The sequence below is a fragment of the Mus musculus genome, chromosome 13 (assembly GCF_000001635.26).
Source record: "Mus musculus strain C57BL/6J chromosome 13, GRCm38.p6 C57BL/6J".
NCBI lineage: Eukaryota > Metazoa > Chordata > Mammalia > Rodentia > Muridae > Mus > Mus musculus.
Window position 1 is genome coordinate 42,468,110 of NC_000079.6, and position 19,323 is coordinate 42,487,432.

The 19,323-nt window shown below is 42.7% G+C and overlaps 1 pseudogene; it reads right to left on the minus strand.

The window, feature by feature from the left end:
* On the minus strand, nucleotides 4,161-4,691 carry Gm6049 (predicted gene 6049; annotated as a pseudogene).

Sequence of the window (19,323 nt, forward strand, 5' to 3'; positions counted from 1 at the left end):
AATGCATCAGAGTTTCCTCATCCATAGAGACAGCTTCTACCTTTCAGGATTATTGAGAAGAAGTGAACTGAAAGAGGTTTTAAGATGCCAGCCATAAACTTTGGGCACCTCAGACTCTATGGCCAACCCTCTGAGTAAACAAAGTCTGGTTTCCTTTTCCATTGAGTCACTGCGGCTTTGCCGTGAATACAAGACCGCTCAATTTGAAAATTCACTCTAACCCTTGAAATGGATCGAATGTTTATTTCCCTCCCACATTTGTGTGTTAAAAGTTTAGCTCCTAGAGTGATGCTAGGACAAGATGAAGCTTTCAGAAGATGGTAGAGCTCTTATAAATGAACTGGGCGCAGGGGACCTTTCATGCCTTCCTCCATGTGACGTTACAAGGAGAAGATGGTCCTTACACAGGTCAGTGCCTTGATCTTGGGTATAGAATGGATCAGAACCATGAGAACTTTGTTGTTTTTAAAACCACTCAGTCTGTGGAAGTATTGTTATAGAAACCCAAACACACCAAAATAGCCATTTTCCTATTGCTACTATGATGTCTTTGTTATGCCTTCAAGGAATACTCAAAGATGTTATCTGCTTCTATTGTCTTTTATTCTACACTTTTCACTCTTAAAGCAACCCTAGCCAGACTTGCACCTCATAACTTCACTGAAATTGCAACTTGATCTCAAATAGCTTGATCTAGTGAGCTATCCTCCATTACGTTCCTATGTCACAGGACGTATGTAAACCGTCAGTGGCACAGTTGCTGGCTCCCTTCTCCTTGATTAATTTTGTTTGTTTGTTTGTAAGAGACTTGCTTCTCTTGCTTTTTCTACTCCCCAATTTACCAGACTTCTTTCTAGTTTCCCAGATCTGAGATAGTGAATACTGAGGTATCAATGAATCTATGTTGGTTAGTTTTATCTGTCAACTTGGTACAACCTAGAATCACTAGGAGGGAAGTCTTAATGAGGAATTAATTCTCTTGATTAAGCTGGCCCGTGAACATGTCTGTGGGAGGTTGTTTTGATTGGTAACCTACATAGGAAGACTGGGTTCATTGTGGGTGGCACCACTCTCTAGATAGGGGATCCAGAGCAATCTATAAGAGGAGGAGTTAGTAGAGGGCAAATAAGAATCCATGTGTTTATTCTCTCTGCTGTGGATATTGACTGTGATACTTTAAGTTCCTGCTCTGAATTCCTTGGAATAATAGACTGAAACTTGGGATTGCGAGCCACCTTAAGCCTTTCTTCACTAAGTTCCTTTTTGTTAGAATGTTTGTCACAGGAGCAGAGATGAAACTAGAACACCCTCTCTAGCCCATCTTTCCTAAAGCTGTAGATTCAAATGGTATCCATAAGCTAACAACTGTAATTGTACAGATCAATTCCATACATGTTCCAAACTTCATACAGCCAGTTGTGTCTTGGACATCTCTTAGCACCCAAAGATCAATGTGTGTCCAATTAAAATTTATGTTTCCATTTTCCTTTCTATCTTCTTACTTTTTTTTAAGTAAGAAAAGATTTCTGTGTAGCAAAGGTTAGCCTTGAATTTCACGTGTAGCTAAAGATGACCTTGGATTTTTGATTCTTCAATCCCTACTTTCTGAGTGCTGGATTATGGGCCTGTACCATATCCAGTTGTAAGCAAAATTCTGGTATCCCAATATTCACAGAAATCTGTTTTTCTGCAGTGCAGTTGATGATAATTTTGTGTTTCCATTTGTTCCAAGCCAAACCTTCAGATCATGTGGCTTTTCCATCCCTTAGGAAATCCCGTGTTTAAAATACATCAGCACCCGGCAAGGACTCCCTCCTCTGCTGTGACCACTCACACTAGTTTGCACACCATCATTCCACACCCAAATCACTGCTATAGCTACCCAGATTCTGCCCTTGATCCCTGTAGGGAACCTAAAGTGCTTCCAGTTTTCTGGAGGATATTTACATCTAAATAGCTAATGATGTCTCTTCATTGCAGAGACAATAAAAGATAATCTTGAAATACCCTACCATGTCTATTGTCATATAGCCCTTGGTCCTCTGTCTCTAGTTTCTGCCACTCCCTCCTACCTCTGCAGCAACACTGTCCTTCGTTTCATTGCTGGAGCCCAGACATACTCTGCTTCAGGAAATTGGCTGGAGCTGTCCCTTTCTTGAAGGTCTCTCCCTAATATCTATTTGATTAATTTATCTCCTTCAGGTCTTCTACAAATGTCAGCTTCTAGATAGGAATTGTATTTATTTAAAATAAGTTGGCCCATTCCAAGTTAGAAGAAAGGGCTTTAGATCTCATGAGCTCCAGTTTTCTGTGAGTTGTCATTATTCTGATGGGTAATTTTCCTAATAAACTAACGATTCCTCATCTTCTGAGTGTGTCTCACAAGGCACTGTAAACTCTTCTTAAGTAAAATAACCTTATCTCTTCTTTATCTTGAGGTATAATTACCGACCAACTTAAACTCAGACTCAAGAAGCTGTCCTTTGCTGAAACCAGCTTGTCTTGTGGTAAATGGTATTGACCAAAACAAATTCCATTAGAAAAATGAAAATATTCAAGATGGTGACTCAAAGGCATATTAACCACACCCCCCAAAAACCCAAACAAACAACAACCAAAAACCCAAACAACAACAACAACACTTCATGTATAAACAGAAGGCACAGCAGACAAAGAATACGTTGTGGGTCATTTGTCCCCCGATTCCCAGTGGAATTCATCTTGGGATGAATATTGATTTGAACATGCCACATGGTGTGTTTCCATTGGATTCAACTTCTCATTCAGTGAGTTTATTGGTTGAGCTCTGTGTATATGTTAGTGCACGGCACTGATTTTCCAGCAACACCTTGTGAGCTAAAACAGCCACTTTGAATTCCACTTACTCTAAAAGCAAAGGCCTCCAACAGGGATAGATTATAGACAGAACTCTATGTCCTATTAGCCTATATAATTATCAACAACAAAATGAGAAAAATGGTTCATTCTTCTGAGTATCTTTATCAGTACTTTTCCAGACTTTTCCTAAAAAATGCTAACAATAGTAAGGAAAAATACTTTAATTCCTACTTTTGGTTGTCATCAGTGAAAGTGGTTTTTAATGATTTGAATGAGCTATAGTTTCACCTTGAAAAACTTTAATACCTATGTACACCTTTTTCAGGTTTTCTCTGTATTTCTCTTGTTTGCAGACTCTTTGTCAATAAGTAAATAAGTGTTTTTACTTAATTGCTAAACTGGTAAATTAAAGCTGTGTGTATTTAAGATGAGTGTGAAGGTGTCTCCGTGATAGGCAGACTTGGAGGCCTGTGGGTAAATTCCCAGAAGTGATATGTCTGAGTCACATGGCAGGTCTATTTTCTGTTTTTAAAGGAACTCCACACTGATCCTCATTGTGCTTGCATAAGTTTACAACCAGCTGTGAAGAGTCTGAAGACATTTAGTGGTTTGTTTTGTTTCGTTTTATACACTAATATCCTGTTAGGAGACCTGGTAGAGATTTTCCCATCTTCCGTGTGCTGACTTTTTACTGGCACAGTGCTTTCCATTGATGTACAGAAACTAAAATGTTCCCATGAGATCGCATTTGTGGATGGTTGTTGTTTCCTGAGCTAGAGCAGTCGTATTGAGAAAGCCCTTATGTGTGTCTATAGATCGAAGCAAACTCCCTACTTTTTCCTCCCAACTAGAGTAAAAAGTCATTGGATATTTGTTTACTGTTTATTTTATTTCATTATTTGTCTTCTCAGCAAGTATCTTTATCCATTGAGTCATCTTGCCAGTTGTAATCTTATAAATAATGTTTAAGTTCTTCATATAGTACTTTATTCATTTCTGTGTCTTCAGACTCAGCAGTTAGGGATCTACACTCTGTTGGATGGGTCATGATAGCCTTCTTCATCATGGATAATTCCCCTTCCCCTTCCCCTTCCCCTTCCCCTTCCCCCTTTTCCCTTCCCTTCCCTTCCCTTCCCTTCCCTTCCCTTCCCCCTTCCTTTCTTTCCTTTCCTTTCCTTTCCTTTCCTTTCTCTCCCTCCCTCCCTCCCTCCCTCCCTCCCTCCCTCCCTCCCTCCCTTCCTTCCTTCTTTCTAAGTGTTTCTCTTTAAAGTATAATCAGGCTCATGTTTCACAAGCATGAAAGAAAGGAAAAAAAAAACAAGCAAGCAAACAAACATATAGACAGAAGGCCAGAGTTCAACAGAAGGTAACACAAGACTAGGCTGGACATGCCACCAGAAGGGTTTCTCCTGAATGGTACTGGGGCCAGGACCACTGGTCTGGGCAAAGGAGCAGTGGGCAAAGGCTTCTCTTCCATTTTCTCCAAGTTACCTTGGAAGTCTGTGTCCACATTTTCATGCATCTCACTGTCTCACTTGAGGCCTAAGAAGTCTCTAGAGCTTGTTTCAGAGCAGTTAATTCTCTGTGTTCCAGGCAACTCCAAACTTTCTCTGTCTTCACTAGGCTTGGCACCTGCTGACATGGCCCAAAACAGGGGACTTTCTTCCGGTGTCTCAGAGATGTTAGAAGCCATTTATTCTTCCCCTCAACCTGCTCTGTTGGTTCATCAAAACCCAATAATAAATTGGGCCCACCACCTGGAGGCTGCAAAACTTGAAAGCTGTTCCTGCTGTTGGGATCTGCACCCTTAAAGGTGACAGTAGTGGTCATGGTTCCAAGGGATGAGGGAGGCTAGCTCGGGGGGAGCACTGAGGGGAGTGGAAAAGAGGGGCATACAGCTCCTCAGTTACGACCCACTGCACTTCACCAAGCCTCTGATGTGTCATTTTTTTTCTGAGTCTGCTCTGTGGTGTGATTTGTGTATCTGTTGGGTAGGATGTTTCTTCTGACTTATTTGGGAGTGTTTCAGTGAACAATACTTTCAGAGCGGGGGTCAGGTCTCACCCCACTATCACCCAGAAAAGGAAAAATAAACCAATGCAACAGCAACAACAGCAAACAGAACCAGACAGGGAAACATACTGCAAATCAATTAAAGCCTATTACTATGCCTTAAATGACCAAAAACAATAAAATGGCAAAACAAACAACAACAACTGCAAAATTCCCTGCAGTTAAGAATTACTTAGAGTGAAAGTGATAATTGAATGAAATAAAAAAGGAGAGGCAATGAGGCTGGAGAGCTGGCTCAGAGGTTAAGAGCACTGGCTGCTCTTTCAGAGGCCCTGAGTTCAATTCCCAGCAACTCCATGGTGGCTCACAATCATCTGTAAGGGGATCTTCTGCCCTCTTCTGGCCTGCAGGTGTATGTGCAGCAAAGCGCATATATATATATATATATATATATATATATATATATATATATATATATATATATATATATATGCTGGGTGAAGAAGGCAAGAAGGAAGGGAATGAAAGAAGAATCTAGTCAGGAAGTAGTGTCACAGAGACGAGGGATTGATGTTAGAAAAAGGGGAGACATCGGACACACAAACTTTATATGCCCCAGTACAGGGGAACGCCAGGGCCAAAAAAATGAGAATGGGTGGGTAGGGAAGCGGGGGTGAGGGACTTTTGGGATAGCATTGGAAATGTCATTGAGGAAAATACGTAATAAATAAAAAAAAAAAAAAAGAAAAGAAAAGAAAAAGGGGAGAACCTGTTAAATTTAATTGCCAATTTCACAGGGTCTAAAGTCCTCCAGGAGAAAATGTCAATCAGAGAATTTCCTGTACCAGATTGTCCAGTTGGGGAGCCAGATAGGCAAAGCCATCCCTACATAGGATGTTCTGGACTATGCAAGAAAGCTAGCTGTGCTGACGTATTTTATGTCAACTTGACATAAACACCAGTGTTGTTTGGGAATTGAGACCCTTAATTGAGAAAACGTTTCCCAGCATATCGGCCTGTAGGCAAGCCTGTGGAGCATTGTTTTTGAGGTGGGAAGAGCCAGCTCACTGTGGACAGTACCTCTCCTGACTGATGTCCTGGATGCTCTAAGCGAGCAGGTTGAGCGAGCCACGGGGAGCAAGCCAGTGAGCAGCACTCCTCCATGGCCTCTGCACCAGCTCCTGCCTCCAGGTACTGGATTTGAGTTCCTGCAAGGACTTTCCTCAGTGATACTGGGACCTGAGAACTGTGTTTGGATCTGTGGGGGAGCTAAGGAGGGCACTGAGATTTACTGCAGTAAACCCTTTCCTGTCCAAGTTACTTTTGGTCATGGTGTTTATCACAGCAATAGAAACCCTAACTGAGATACTAGCTAGGCAAAAACCCATGGGCGAGCTGGAGTATGAGCCAGCAGGCGTGTTCCTCCAATGATTCCTGCCTGCAGGTTCTTGCCTCCATCCATGACCAAGTCCTGGAAGGTGTAGGCCCAAACCAAACCAAAACAGCAAAAATCCTCCCCTCCCCTAAGCTGCTTTAAATTTGAATGTTTTATCACATTTTTATCACATCAGAACTCAAACTAGAATAGACTAAAAGATGTTTAAAGGTATACAAGAAAAGAAAGAGTGTACAAGGAACATTGAATAATCCTAAGAAGAGGAATAGACACCTATAAGCTGACTTTACAAATACAGTAAAATCAATGGTTCACGGAGTAAATGGAGATTATAGTAAATTCTCTATGGGGGGGGGGGAGAGGGGAGAGAGAGAGAGAGAGAGAGCGAGCATTTTTTAAAGCCCAAAACAGAAAAGGATTTTGTAGCAGTGCCTTCTGCAGACTCTGACACCGAAGCCTGCCAGGAGGAAGAGGCGGTCCGCTAAAGCTCGAGACTTTTATATCAACCTGATTCTGACGATGGAGAGACTGGGGAATCAGTTGTTTGTCAGCATTGAGTCCACTTTAGGTATAGCCCTTTTTTCTGTACTAGGACGCATCTCTGGTGACTTCTAGCTTTACAGCCTATGTCCAGACCGATCTTCCTGCTATCCAGGGACTCCCCAGTTTGTCCATTTTGGGGTGACTACCTAAACCAAGAGTTATTTCCCAAGTCTGCTTGGATGTGGGAGAGCTAATTAGGGCACTGAGATTTTTCAAGAGAACTCTCCTCAGTATTGAACACTCTGAGGGTATGAATAGGCTGTGGAGAGTATCTACTGGACTCAAGAGCTTCAAAATTCCCCATCCAGTGAAAACTTGCCATGGAGTTTAAGCCATACTTCCGTCTGGGTCTGTGGGTCTCCACTGTGCTTATGACTCAGTGAGGAAAGAAAGGCAATGATCACAGACCCCATCCGAGAGTCCTAGCATATCCTCTCAAGAATGTCTGCCTCCCAAGTGGCATGGGGTGGCTGCCTGTTGACGTCAGGCTTCATGTACTGCCATTGCTTTTTGTTTGGGGTTGAGGCAGGCAGGAGATCTCAGTTGTAGACAGTAGGTCCCCTCTCAAGATGATGCCCAGTCAGCCACAGCCCTCTGAGACATGGAAAATGACAAAATAGTCCTCTTCTGTGCTAGAGCTGACCAGCATGGGAGGAGTTGCTAAATTTGAGGCTTATGAGAATTGTGGGCGTGTCCAGTACTGCCACCTAACTGCTAAGCCTCTGAAAAGGCAAAGTGTGAGGGTATAAGCAGAATGCAGAACCGAGTTGCATGCACACAGTATTTACCAGGTAACCTTAGCAGAATCCATGACCCACTTGCTGGGAGCCCTTGCTGTTAAAGCCCAGACCATGTACTGTAGGCTATATCCCATAGGATATCTTTCCCACTTCTTGCCCCAGGCACTCCTCCCCTGACCTTCCCTCAAAGCCTCCAGATGCTCCCTCCTGCCTCATTCCCTTGCTCTGTCTCTTCCCTCTGCCTTGGTGTTTTCTCAGATGCACACTTAGTTTGGTTGTCCATCTTTAGAACATCATGGTTTATTAGATATCCCCTCAATGGAGCCCTCTCCTAGGTATTAAAAGCTGTATATCCCTAGTATCCTGTCTCATCCAGCCTGGCTATATTTCTGGCAGCACATACCACCTCACAATACTTTATTTATCGATCGAGAAAAAGCCCCCAAAAGATCAAAGTTCTCATCTGTTGCTGCCCAAGACAGCAATGACACCCGATTGGTCATGCGGTCTGTAGATTGATGTTGATTGGAGGAATCACTAATCGCTCAGATTAGGCTGCTTGCTTCCACAGGCTGCGGCAAGGGAAAGGTGTCACACATCAAACCAGAGAACAGATGCGCCAAGAGGAGAGGTGAGACAGCAGCAGCCAGCCCCTCCTTCAGGGGATGTGCTCTTTGAAACTCAGAATCTGCCGCCATCTTTGTCAATTTGGATGGATTCAGAATTGCTGAGGAAACACTCATCTGGGTGTGTCTGTGAACGCGTTTCCAGGAACATTTAAGTGAGGTGACAAGGAAAAATTTCACCCCGAAAGTAAGCAGTTACATCTCATGGGCTGGGGTTTCCTGCTACATAAATCAAAAAAAGTGAGCTTCGGCAGGACCGGCATGTATGCAGCTCTCTCTGCTTTCTGACTGTGAATGCGAGGAGCAAGCTTCCGTGTCTGCGGCCATGATTTCCCTGCCTCCATCAACTGTACCCACAAAGTGAGCCCAATAACGCCTTCCCTAGGATGCCTTGCTTGAGTATTTCTGTCACAGCAAAGAGGAAAGTTACACACAGAAGCCTTGGCTTTGCAAAGAGGTGGCTTGTGTGCCTGCCCAGCGGGGAAAGGACCTGATGACCTTGGCATGACCACGGAATGGAAGCTGAAGGAGAAGCAATGGTTCTTCAATAAGTGGGCACTGACTTCCGGTCTGTGTGCTGACTAACAGGATGCGTAAATAGCATGTATGTTTAACAAGAAACTTAACAAAAAAGAATTTGTCTTAAGTTTGTAAAATGCTTGGAGACTGCTGTTCCTATACCTGAGTGCTCTGCACTTCCTTGCAACCTGTTCTTAAGGATTCTGAAAAACAGATCAGATTCTTAGACCTGACCCATCTTTATTTTATGCACCATGGGAGGTGAAACCAAGTGAGTGGAAGAGATAAGTCCCACTAATCCTTTTAGCTTCGACTGCAGTTTGCGACATTCTTTGCATGATTATCAGGAAATCACGCTTCCTGGTGACATATTCTGCTGGGAACTCAAAATGTGCCTTCTTTGGACCTTATCCTAATCTTCTCCATTGCACATACCTAAGATAGACAGAGTGCTGTCTTAACAGTGTCAACTGCCCTATGCCAAACCATTCACACCGACTGCTTTATTCCTATGAACTCATAAATAAACACGTGTTCCCAAAAGTCCCATGCTCTAGTTTGCTTCATGTGGCAATGATCAAACATGGATCAAGAGCAACTGGGGGAGGGCAAGGGTTTCTTTCACACTCCTATCCCATCACTGAGGGAAGTAAGGCAGGAACTCAAGCAGGAGATACAGAAGAATTCATGGAGTATTGGTGCTCACCAGCTCATGCTCACCAGTGTTCTTGCACAACCCAGGACCATCTGTCTAGAGGGCATCACCCACAGTAGGCTGGGCCCTCCTACATCAATCAGCAACAAAAGAAAATTACCCATAGACATGCCACAGACCTTGTGGTGGAAGAAAACTCCCAATTAAGGTTGCCCTTTCCCAGGTGACTCTACTTTGTGTCAAGTTGACAAGAAAAACTCACCAGTAAACCCAGCATCTCAGAATGTTGGGCCTTTTGTCACTCAGAGCTCCTTTAGTTTCCTCTCAAGATTTCTCATTTCCAAGGAATGATGAGAAATTTTTAGCATTAAGGAAACGAGATGGGTCTGTTCTCCAAGCTGCATGTCTTGGACTGCCTCTCTCCAGCCTGATATGGAGCAGAAGAGCTGGAAAAAGTAGTTTTGCTGTTGCTGTTGCTGTTGCTGTAGCAACCCCTGACTCACCCAATGCCAACTGACTTCAGAAGGCCTGAAACAGCTGAAGCTAAGGTAACCTCCATCCTAAGTTCCCCTCTGGTCTATGCACACTGTTGAAGAGTCATTGGAAACAAGCGTTTGATGAAGATGAAGTGCTTGCCCAAGCATGATCAGGCAGGCAGCTCAACACCAGGATGTCTTACCTGTATTGGGAATCCATGAGTCAGAGACTTGGGTTTAGGGACAAATACTGGTTATGATTTTCTAAACCAAGAAGCAGCACGGTCCCCATTCTACTGACTAGGAGGTTTGTGGTGAAATCTTGATGAACACAAGTTCATTCTCTTCTCTAGAAGTCATAAAATGACGCACAGATGCCCCCATTGGTTCAATGTTGCCACAGGCACATCAGACACTTAGTGTAATCCACACTTCCTATCTACAGCATAGAAGGCATGAGTTAATATATACCATGAGTCAACAACTGTTTATCTCCTTGTTCTCATATGCTGTGTGATTTCTCAGCTCTGGTTGTGACAAAAGACAGAAAATAAGTTGCACTCTTGGGTTTTAAGAAGACTGATATTACGTGATTGGCATGAAGACAATGAAAATGTGGTGGGCAAGTAGCCTCCAGGTCTCTGCATGCCCATCTGCAGGGCAATGGAGGACCTTTAAGAAAGAAGTTGCTCGAAAAGATTTGGAGTTGCAGGAGGTACCAGATAGCTCCTGCCTCCCAACCTGGAGTTACACACAGCAGGTACCATGTGCTTATTATCTCCCAGCCTAGCCCATGGACTAGGAACAGATCAGCTCTGTCAAGCAATGTAAAGACCGAAAGAGAAAAAGAGAACTCTGAGAGATGGGCAGAGGCACAGCTTCTCTGAAGCCTTAGTGAGAGTAGACAGCCATACCAGGTATGGAGAAAGGAACACTATCTATACTTATAAATAGGGCTTGCATAGCACTGATGGGCACCTACAGGTATGCAGTGGAGCAGTTGGGCTCAGTGAATTGGGATCAAAGTGCCCACAGGTACAGGCAGTAGTGGATATCCTGTGGAACAAGCAAGCAGGAATCCAGATCCCACAACTGAAACTCACCAAGGGGGAGATTCCAGAAATAACTGGGAAAGACTTGGGGTGGCAGGGTGAGGTCCGTGTTATGCAACTCAATGCAGTGAGCCGGTAAATTTCAGCTCATTACTCAGTGTTGGTTTCTTTGCACCCACATGTTGGAGATGATGCCCCTGAGCTGACTGTTGAAATCTCTCCAACTTGTTTGAAGCGAGTGCTGGTGAGGCAGATGTTTTCAGCACACTGCTAGTCACAAAAGGAGTAGGCTGGGTGGAGAGAGGAGAGGCTCTGAATCTGGGTTAGTCCTGAACAAGTAAGGTGGGTATTGAGAGCATTATTTTTCCGTGGTAGGAAAGAACAGACTTCTGAGAATTGTCCTCTAACTTCACACATGTGTGTTGACACGGCAGGCCCGCTCTCTCACATAGGTAATATACAAACACAATAATAATTAATGCAGTTATATTAGGAGAAGAATGAAGAATGGCTTAAAGTCTTACTCGACGAATGAGCCCAGGAATGAGTATGCCACAGTTTCATGAACTAGCAGGAATCAAGGGCCAACAGGTCAGAGAATCTGGCTTTCATGCCATAACCCTATGTAGGTATTAACATCTGTATGGATGGTCCCACAAGCATGATGCAAAGAGAGTCATCATGAACAGTAGGCTTTACTGCATAAAATGAACCATGAACTTAGGGAAATAGAATCCCCCATGGGGAGCAAGAAACATACCCATTCTTTGACCTAGAGGGAATCTCCACATCTATCTTCAAAAGATATTGGCTATAAACGTACTTATAAATAGAATTTCAAATAAAAGAAGTCTACTCATCAAATACACAGAGCACGAGAGCTCTAGAGATATTCTTCTAAAGCATGCATGTTCTCTTGATGGATGACAGTTGCTCTTTCTTGTCATGTTGCTGGGGCTTAGAATCACTGAGGAGATCTAGCTTTTGGGATGTCTGTAGGGATATCAGAGGCATTCAACTGAGAGAGGAAGACTAATTCTGCATGTGGGTACTGCCATCCCATACACTGGACGGAAATATAAGAGAAAATTGTGGGAAGTGTCAGATGCATCTGTCTGCCTGTCAACTATAGATACAATGTGAGCAGTGGCCCCCTAACACCCACACTGCTATGCCTTCCCACCACGATAGACTGTATCTTTGAAACACAAGTGAAAATAAATCCTTCCATCCTCAAGTTGCTTTGGCTGCTTCAATGAGAAAGTAAGGATGCAATGTTTATGTCAAATTACATAGACTAAATGCCACAAATGAGCCCAAGCAACATTGTAACATGAATTTGACTTTGAAACTTATAATCTTAATTCATATGACATGCTGATTCTGTCACTAGTTAGCATTTTATGAATGCTAATATAGAAATATAATGGTAACAAAACCAAGAGTAATGTCACTCTTTCTGTTTATTTGCTTGGAGTTTTGGCAAGAGAACCTTATCTTATATCCCAGGCTATACTTGAACTCATGACCCTCTGGTATTCACCTCTTCAGTGCCTCTTTTCTAGAGCACAAATTTCCACTTGAATTTGGCTATTAATAAAGTTAGTAAGCATAGAAAAACCTGTTGAAGGAGACCTTTGCAAAAATAAATTTTGTTATAAGGAAAATGGGAATGGAGACAGGTAAAATTGTCCTTCTAAAGTATTGGTTTTGAATGGAGAGATACCAGTTTAAGTTAGTGATCCAAAGGATTATTAGTCATCTTCCTTTGCTGGCAGAAAAAGTTGAATAGGGCATCAGGCCATTGTGAGACCCTATAGTCTGGCAAGAGTTTGTGACAGAAAATGCAGCACTGGGCAGTTGGGTCCTCTTGTAAGTACTGGTCCAATGCAGAGATTTATAGCACTAAATAGGAACTACTGCGTGTGTGTGTGTGTGTGTGTGTGTGTGTGTGTGTGTCTGTGTGTCTGTGTGTGTGTGTGTCTGTGTGTCTGTGTGTCTGTGTGTGTGTGTATACTCATGCCTGTGTGTGCATATGTACATGAGTATGTGTGTACCCATGCCTGTGTGGGCATATGTGCATGTGTGTGTGCATATGTGCATGTGTGTGTGCATATGTGCATGCATGTGTGTGTATACCCATGACTGTGTGCATATGTGCGTGTGTGTTACAGCTCAAAATACTTTATTGCTGAAATGCATGCTCTTATTTTCTCTTTCAGTCTTCTTGATCATTATTTACAAAGTCCACTCCAGAATTGAATAATTCTACAAACCTCTTGTTCTAGTACAATCTCTGTTGCTGTGACAACCCCTCTGACCAAGAGCAATTTAGAAGAGGGTGAGGTTTCCTTGACTTACAACACCAGGTCACAGTCTATCCCTGAGGGGAATCAAGGCAGAAGTCTAGGAGCCAACCTGCCTACTATTCCATACAGTATGTTACCATGGGTCAAGGAGGTTGGTTCACTGACAGAGAAATACAGCAGGAATCATGGAGGATGCTGCTACTAGCTGAGTGGCAGACAGACATATGTTAAGCTAGCTTTCTTGCACTGTTCTGAATACCCACCTAGGGATAATGATGCTCAGAGAGATCTGGGGCCTCCTACATCAGTTAACTATCCTGACAACCCCCTGCAAACATGGCCATAGGCCAATCTGATCTAGGCCATCCCTCAACTGAAGCTTTTCTCTCAGAGGACTCTAGGCTGAGCCACACTGACAGTGAGTACTAAGCAAGATACCCAGACGTATGGGATTTACTTAGATACTGAAAGCTTCCATGAGCTATGTTTCAAATTTCTAAAACTTGATAAAACTTTACACACTGGGCTGTTGAAGTTAATCTAAATTTAATCTCTTTCATTTTTTCATTTCTTTATTGAAATAAATGTATCCCTTGATATCTTGGCACTGCAAATGCTTAAATAATGCCTTTAATCCATGGTGAAGTTAATATTGATCTGTGTAAATATTCTTGAATGTGCAAATATATCTAGTGAAAGATATCCCTCACAGATCTTGTAATCTGTTACTATAAGTAAATAAATGAATACAAAAACAAAATTATGTCCTGGTATCAAGTCATATGAGATTTTGTAAAGATGATTCCCAACCCACAAAGAATAGCAGTATTGCCTCGGAGCTAACGTGTAGTAGTAGCTCAGCTTGACAATTTACTGGTAGTAATGTGACCGTGATCATGGGGAGTTTATTTTACCCATGCTGGCCTCAGTTTCTTCTATTGTAAAGAATCAACAATAATTGTTTTTAGTGTTATATGATTGCTTTGTTGGCTGAGTTAGTATGTGTGTCATGTTTAAAAATACCCGGGATATTTAAAAAAAAACCCTCCATATAGGTGTTTGATAAAACTTCCTCAAACATGAAATGTTTCTATATTGTTTCAGATCAGAATGAAGTTAGATCTTGGTAAACACAAAAATAAATACTATGCTATAGGCAAGGTATTGAAACATGCTATTTAGTAATCACCATTTTTTGAATGAATGGATACAGACTCAGCCTGAGTCTGAGCTGGTCCCCGTGGGGACCCAGAACACCCCAGCCTTTGTTACTTTGGCTCCTTCTCACTAGACAATATGACAACATTTTTGACCAGTGATCAGCACCTGGGCTTCTCTCTTGTGCTGCTTAACCAGCACTGTGGCCTGCTGAATAGAAAAAGGCACATCTCTGCCCTAAGCTACCATGGACAGTAAAGGTTATCAGTCAGACAAGGCCCTCTGACAGAATAAGATCAAAAGAGAAAGTCCACAATTCTCTTCTCTGAAAGCCATGTCCTGATGCACAGGTCACACTCTTTCCTTTGGTGAATGCTTGCTTGTAGTGCCCTTTAGATAAAAACTCCCCAGGACGAATAGCTATCTTTACAGTGCTTCATGATTTAATCCATGTACTGCTCATGATGGCTCTCTCTTCCCTTGGCTCGGAGATGGTTCTACAGACATTTTTCTAATAATTGCCTTGGCAACTCTTTAACACTCATAAAATCAACTTGGTACTATTGGGGATGGTCTCTGTTGGACATACAGTGGTAAGAGAGACAAAAGGAGCCGAGGTCCAAATCAGCAGGCATATGTATGTTTGAGAAGATTGGGGTCCAGTCCTTAGCCCCCACCACTGACACCTCAGCAAATAATAAAATGTAAGGGAAACTTTGGAAATGGTATAGACTTTGGAAACTACAACAGTAACTCTTTTTCTGTTAGAATATGAAGAATCTATTTCCTTCCTAAGAAAAGCTAGCTAACCTGTTAGAAAAAAAAAAAAAACTTTCTACATAACATTGACTACATGTACAATATAGAGAGTTCACATTTATTTTAGGAGTCCCAGAAAAATCTTCAATGCAGCTCAAAGGGAAGAAAATAATGGTCATGAGTAGAACTTTGGGCCCAATTTATGCAATAAAGCCTAAGTCCTCAGCACCTGGATTTATCTGGAGGCAGGCTCTACAGAAGTATTTACATTGAAATGACACTCTGAAGGGAGTCCTGTAGGGTGTGTTTAGAATGGTGTTCTCACAGAGGGAAGGAGTTATAAAGGCACTGGGAGAAGATGAATGTCTACTAGCCAAGGAGAGAAATGGAAGGGGTGGGGGTGGAGAGAAGAGAGGGATAGATGGAGGTGGGGAAGGACAGTGGGGGCAGGTCCTGCCTGAAATGTTGTCCCCAGCAATAGCTTCCAAAGGTGTAGGGAAGTTTCTGTTCAAGCCCTCCAAGTTAGGGAAGATTGCTATGGCAACCCCATCAAAGGAATGCAGCAACAGAAGACCAAACACATTTCCAGTCACATAAGCAGGGGCTCTGTCTTCCATGCCAGACACTGTCATAGGGGCAGAAAGCAGACAGTTTTCACAAAGAGGAGGCCTCCTTCACACATTTGGGTCTCCTTTCCACACTCAGATCTCTCCTGTTCAATTTTGTATGAACAGTTAGCCTCCTAAATCTTTCTGAACCTTTCATTTAACCTTGGGCTGTGGGTCCTTTGAAGCAACTGTCTTAGGGTTTTTCATCTGTGAATAGACACCATGACCAAGGCAAGCTATATAAGGACAGCATTTAATTGAGGCTGGCTTACAGGTTCAGAGGTTCAGTCCATTATCATCAAGACAGGAACATGACAGCATCCAGGCAGGCATGGTGCAGGAGAGCTGAGAGTTCTACATCTTCATCTGAAGGCTGTTGGCAGAATACTATCTTCCAGGGAGCTAGGATGAGGGTCTTAAACCCCATGTGCACAATGACACTCTTCCTCCAACAGGGCCACACCTCCTAATAGTGCCACTCTCTGGGCCAACCATATTCAAACCATCACAGCAACCATGAACTTCTTCCCTTAGTTTAGGAAAGATGTTTTTCTGATGAAGGAAAGAGTGATATTAAAAATGAGGAGCAGGTGTCCTCCTTCTTCAAGGTCTTTGTGGTTGCTGATATACAGAAGGCAGGCAAGGGCTGTGTGCTTAGGGCAAGGACGATCAGTCTCAGAAGAGGAGCATATATGAGAGAGAGAGAGAGAGGGAGAGAGAGAGAGAGAGAGAGAGAGAGAGAGAGAGAGAGAGAGAGAGAGAGACCTACCTGAACACGTTTCCACTCTAGACGAGAATGATCAAGGAAGACTTCAAGAACCACATGGCACCTATTTGCCTCCTGCTGCTGATGTAGATGCAATGGGCTAAAATGGGAAGAGCAGAACCAGTTCAAAGCCAAGCTAAAGGGAGGAAAATGCCAAGCAGGTCTTAAGTTAGAAAGAAAAAAAGAACATGCGGTAAAGCAACTATCTCATATACAAGGCAGTACCTTGGAGCAATCGTGCTATGTACTAACTGAGTCTAGGCCATAAAAGTCAACAAGATTATTTGGCTAGATGCGGGAGACAGAATGAATATGTCCAGCCATGGAAAATAGTCTTGGTTATTATCCACTATATTGTGGCAGGCAATTTTTGGTATATAAGGAAAATATTTCCTCCACCTCTGGCCTTGAAGAGGAAGCTTCCATCTATGTCCCCATCCCCACCCTCTCAGCAAGGGAGAAAATTTTCTCCATCTATGGAGAAAACATTTGTCAATGAAGTCAACAAGCCAAGCAAGACTTCAAAATGAATACTTCCAGAGCTTTAAAACACCAATGCCCTTCCCACTAGTAGAATAATTATGAACTTTCTTAACCTTTCAGGAAAATGGAAATGATAAAGTTTGGAATTCAGTGTTGGTGCATAGGCCAGTTTCACCCATTCTCCATGTCCTCGGAGCCTGGGCTTTAGGGTTCTATCTAACAAAGCAAGCTTTCAATGCATATTGACCTTTATTGTGTTATGCAAATAATGAGCTTTCCCCAGATTGTTAACTTCCATCAGTTAAGTTGGCAGGCACTTGCCAAACTTCTTCCACACATTTTTTCCCCTCAGAGAAGAAACTACCATGAAATAATGACAGTGATTTAGATACTTTCGATATGGCCATGAAAGAAACCCTGGCAATTACAATGCAAAATGGGGGCGGAGGGGACATTTTACTAAAATTGAAGGATGGGTGGAGAGTTTGGGATTTTGGAGATATTGAAAGAGGACGATTCATAGTTAGTGGAGATGGCACTGCAGGTCATTAGCTGTGTGGAGTCAAATGAGTATATATAAAGCTTTAATTAATGGAAATGCTGTTCCTTATTAATATACAAGATTTTCACAAGTGAGGCTGCTGAAGCAACTTGCCTTGAAAGGGACTGTAGACCAGAGAGAGAAGCAAACTTTGAGAAGATAGCAAGAAAGCAGCTCATAACCTGCTCCTCTCCTCTCATGTGACAAGGACTGGGGAAAGAGTGGGCTTCTTGGAGCAGGACTGAATACATTTAGTGAAATTGTGATAGCTCCAGAATGCACTTCTAAGAAGGCAACAAAAAGATAGCCTAGGTGAGAGTTTGGTCACCTGAAGGAGAGGTGGTTAAGAGCCTCTGTTTATAGTGGCTATGGTGATGGGGAGACTGGAGATCCAAGAGATGTTGACAATAAAAACAAATGGGGTCACAAAGTACAGGGGGCATGGGTAAAGGAGGGAGTCTGAAATGTCCCTAGATGCTGGTAGGGGGCTTCTGTGTCAAAGACCTCTTAGGGATATCCAGGGATGACTGGAAACATGTTTAGCCAGGAGCTCAATCTATCACTGTTTATGTCTTACATAGTTTCAGACACTTCTAAGTTCTTTTAATAAATTAGAACAAAAGTTCTTGATCTCCTGCCTTCTAAAAACATGCTAATAAGCAATGGAACTGTTGGCTTCATCCTGAACAGCTGTGTTGGGATAGAGATGTGTGTGTGTGTGTGTGTGTGTGTGTGTGTGTGTGTGTGTGTGTTTTCAGTTTCAAAATCTCTACAAATTTTCACTTTTAACTTGACTACATTGTACGCTTCTTTGATATTCGAGGATGTTCATACTGCCTCTGTGTCATTGAAAACCGTCCCATGGAAGCAGATAAAGTTATGTTCTAACAGTTAGATCATCACCATAATAACAAGAATGAGGATGAAAAATATGGGTAGAGAAAATGTGGTACATTTACAGAATGGAGTACTACTCAGCTATTAAAAACAATGAATTTATGAAATTCTTAGGCAAATAGGTGGATCTGGAGGATATCATCCTGAGTGATGTAACCCAATCACAGAAGAACACACATGATATGCACTCACTGATAAGTGGGTATTAGCCCAGAAGCTCAGAATACCCAAGATGAAATTCGCAAAACACATGAAACTCAAGAATAAGGAAGACCAAAGTGTGGATACTTCTTTCCTTCTTAGAATGGGGAACAAAATACCCATGGAAGGAGTTATAGAGACAAAGTTCAGAGCTGAGATGGAAGAAAGGACCATCCAGAGACTTCCCCACCTGGGATATCCATCCCATAAACAACCACCAAACCCAGACACTATTGCAGATGCCAAAACGATTTTGCTGACAGGAGCCTGATATAGCTGTCTCTTGTGAGGCTCTGCCAGTGCCTGGAAAATACAGAAGTGGATGCTAACAGCCATCCATTAGCTGGAGCACAAGGTCCCCAATGAAGAAGCTAGAGAAAGCACCCAAGGAGCTGAAGGAGTTTGCAGCCCCATAGGAGGAACCACAATATGAACTAACCAGTACCCCCAGAGGTGCCTGGGACTAAACCAACAATCAAAGAAAACACATGGTGGGACTCGTGTCTCTAGCTGCATAAGTAGTAAAGGATGGACTAGTCGGCCATCAATGGGAGGAGAGGCCCTTGGTCATTCAAAGATTCTAGAACCCAGTATAGGGGAATGCCAGGACCAGGAGGCAGGAGTGGATGGGTTGGGGGGCAGGGAGACTGGAGAGAGGATAGGGGATTTTTGGAGAGGAAACTAGGAAAGGGGATAGCATTTGAAATGTAAATAAAGAAAATATCTAATTAAGAGAAAATGAA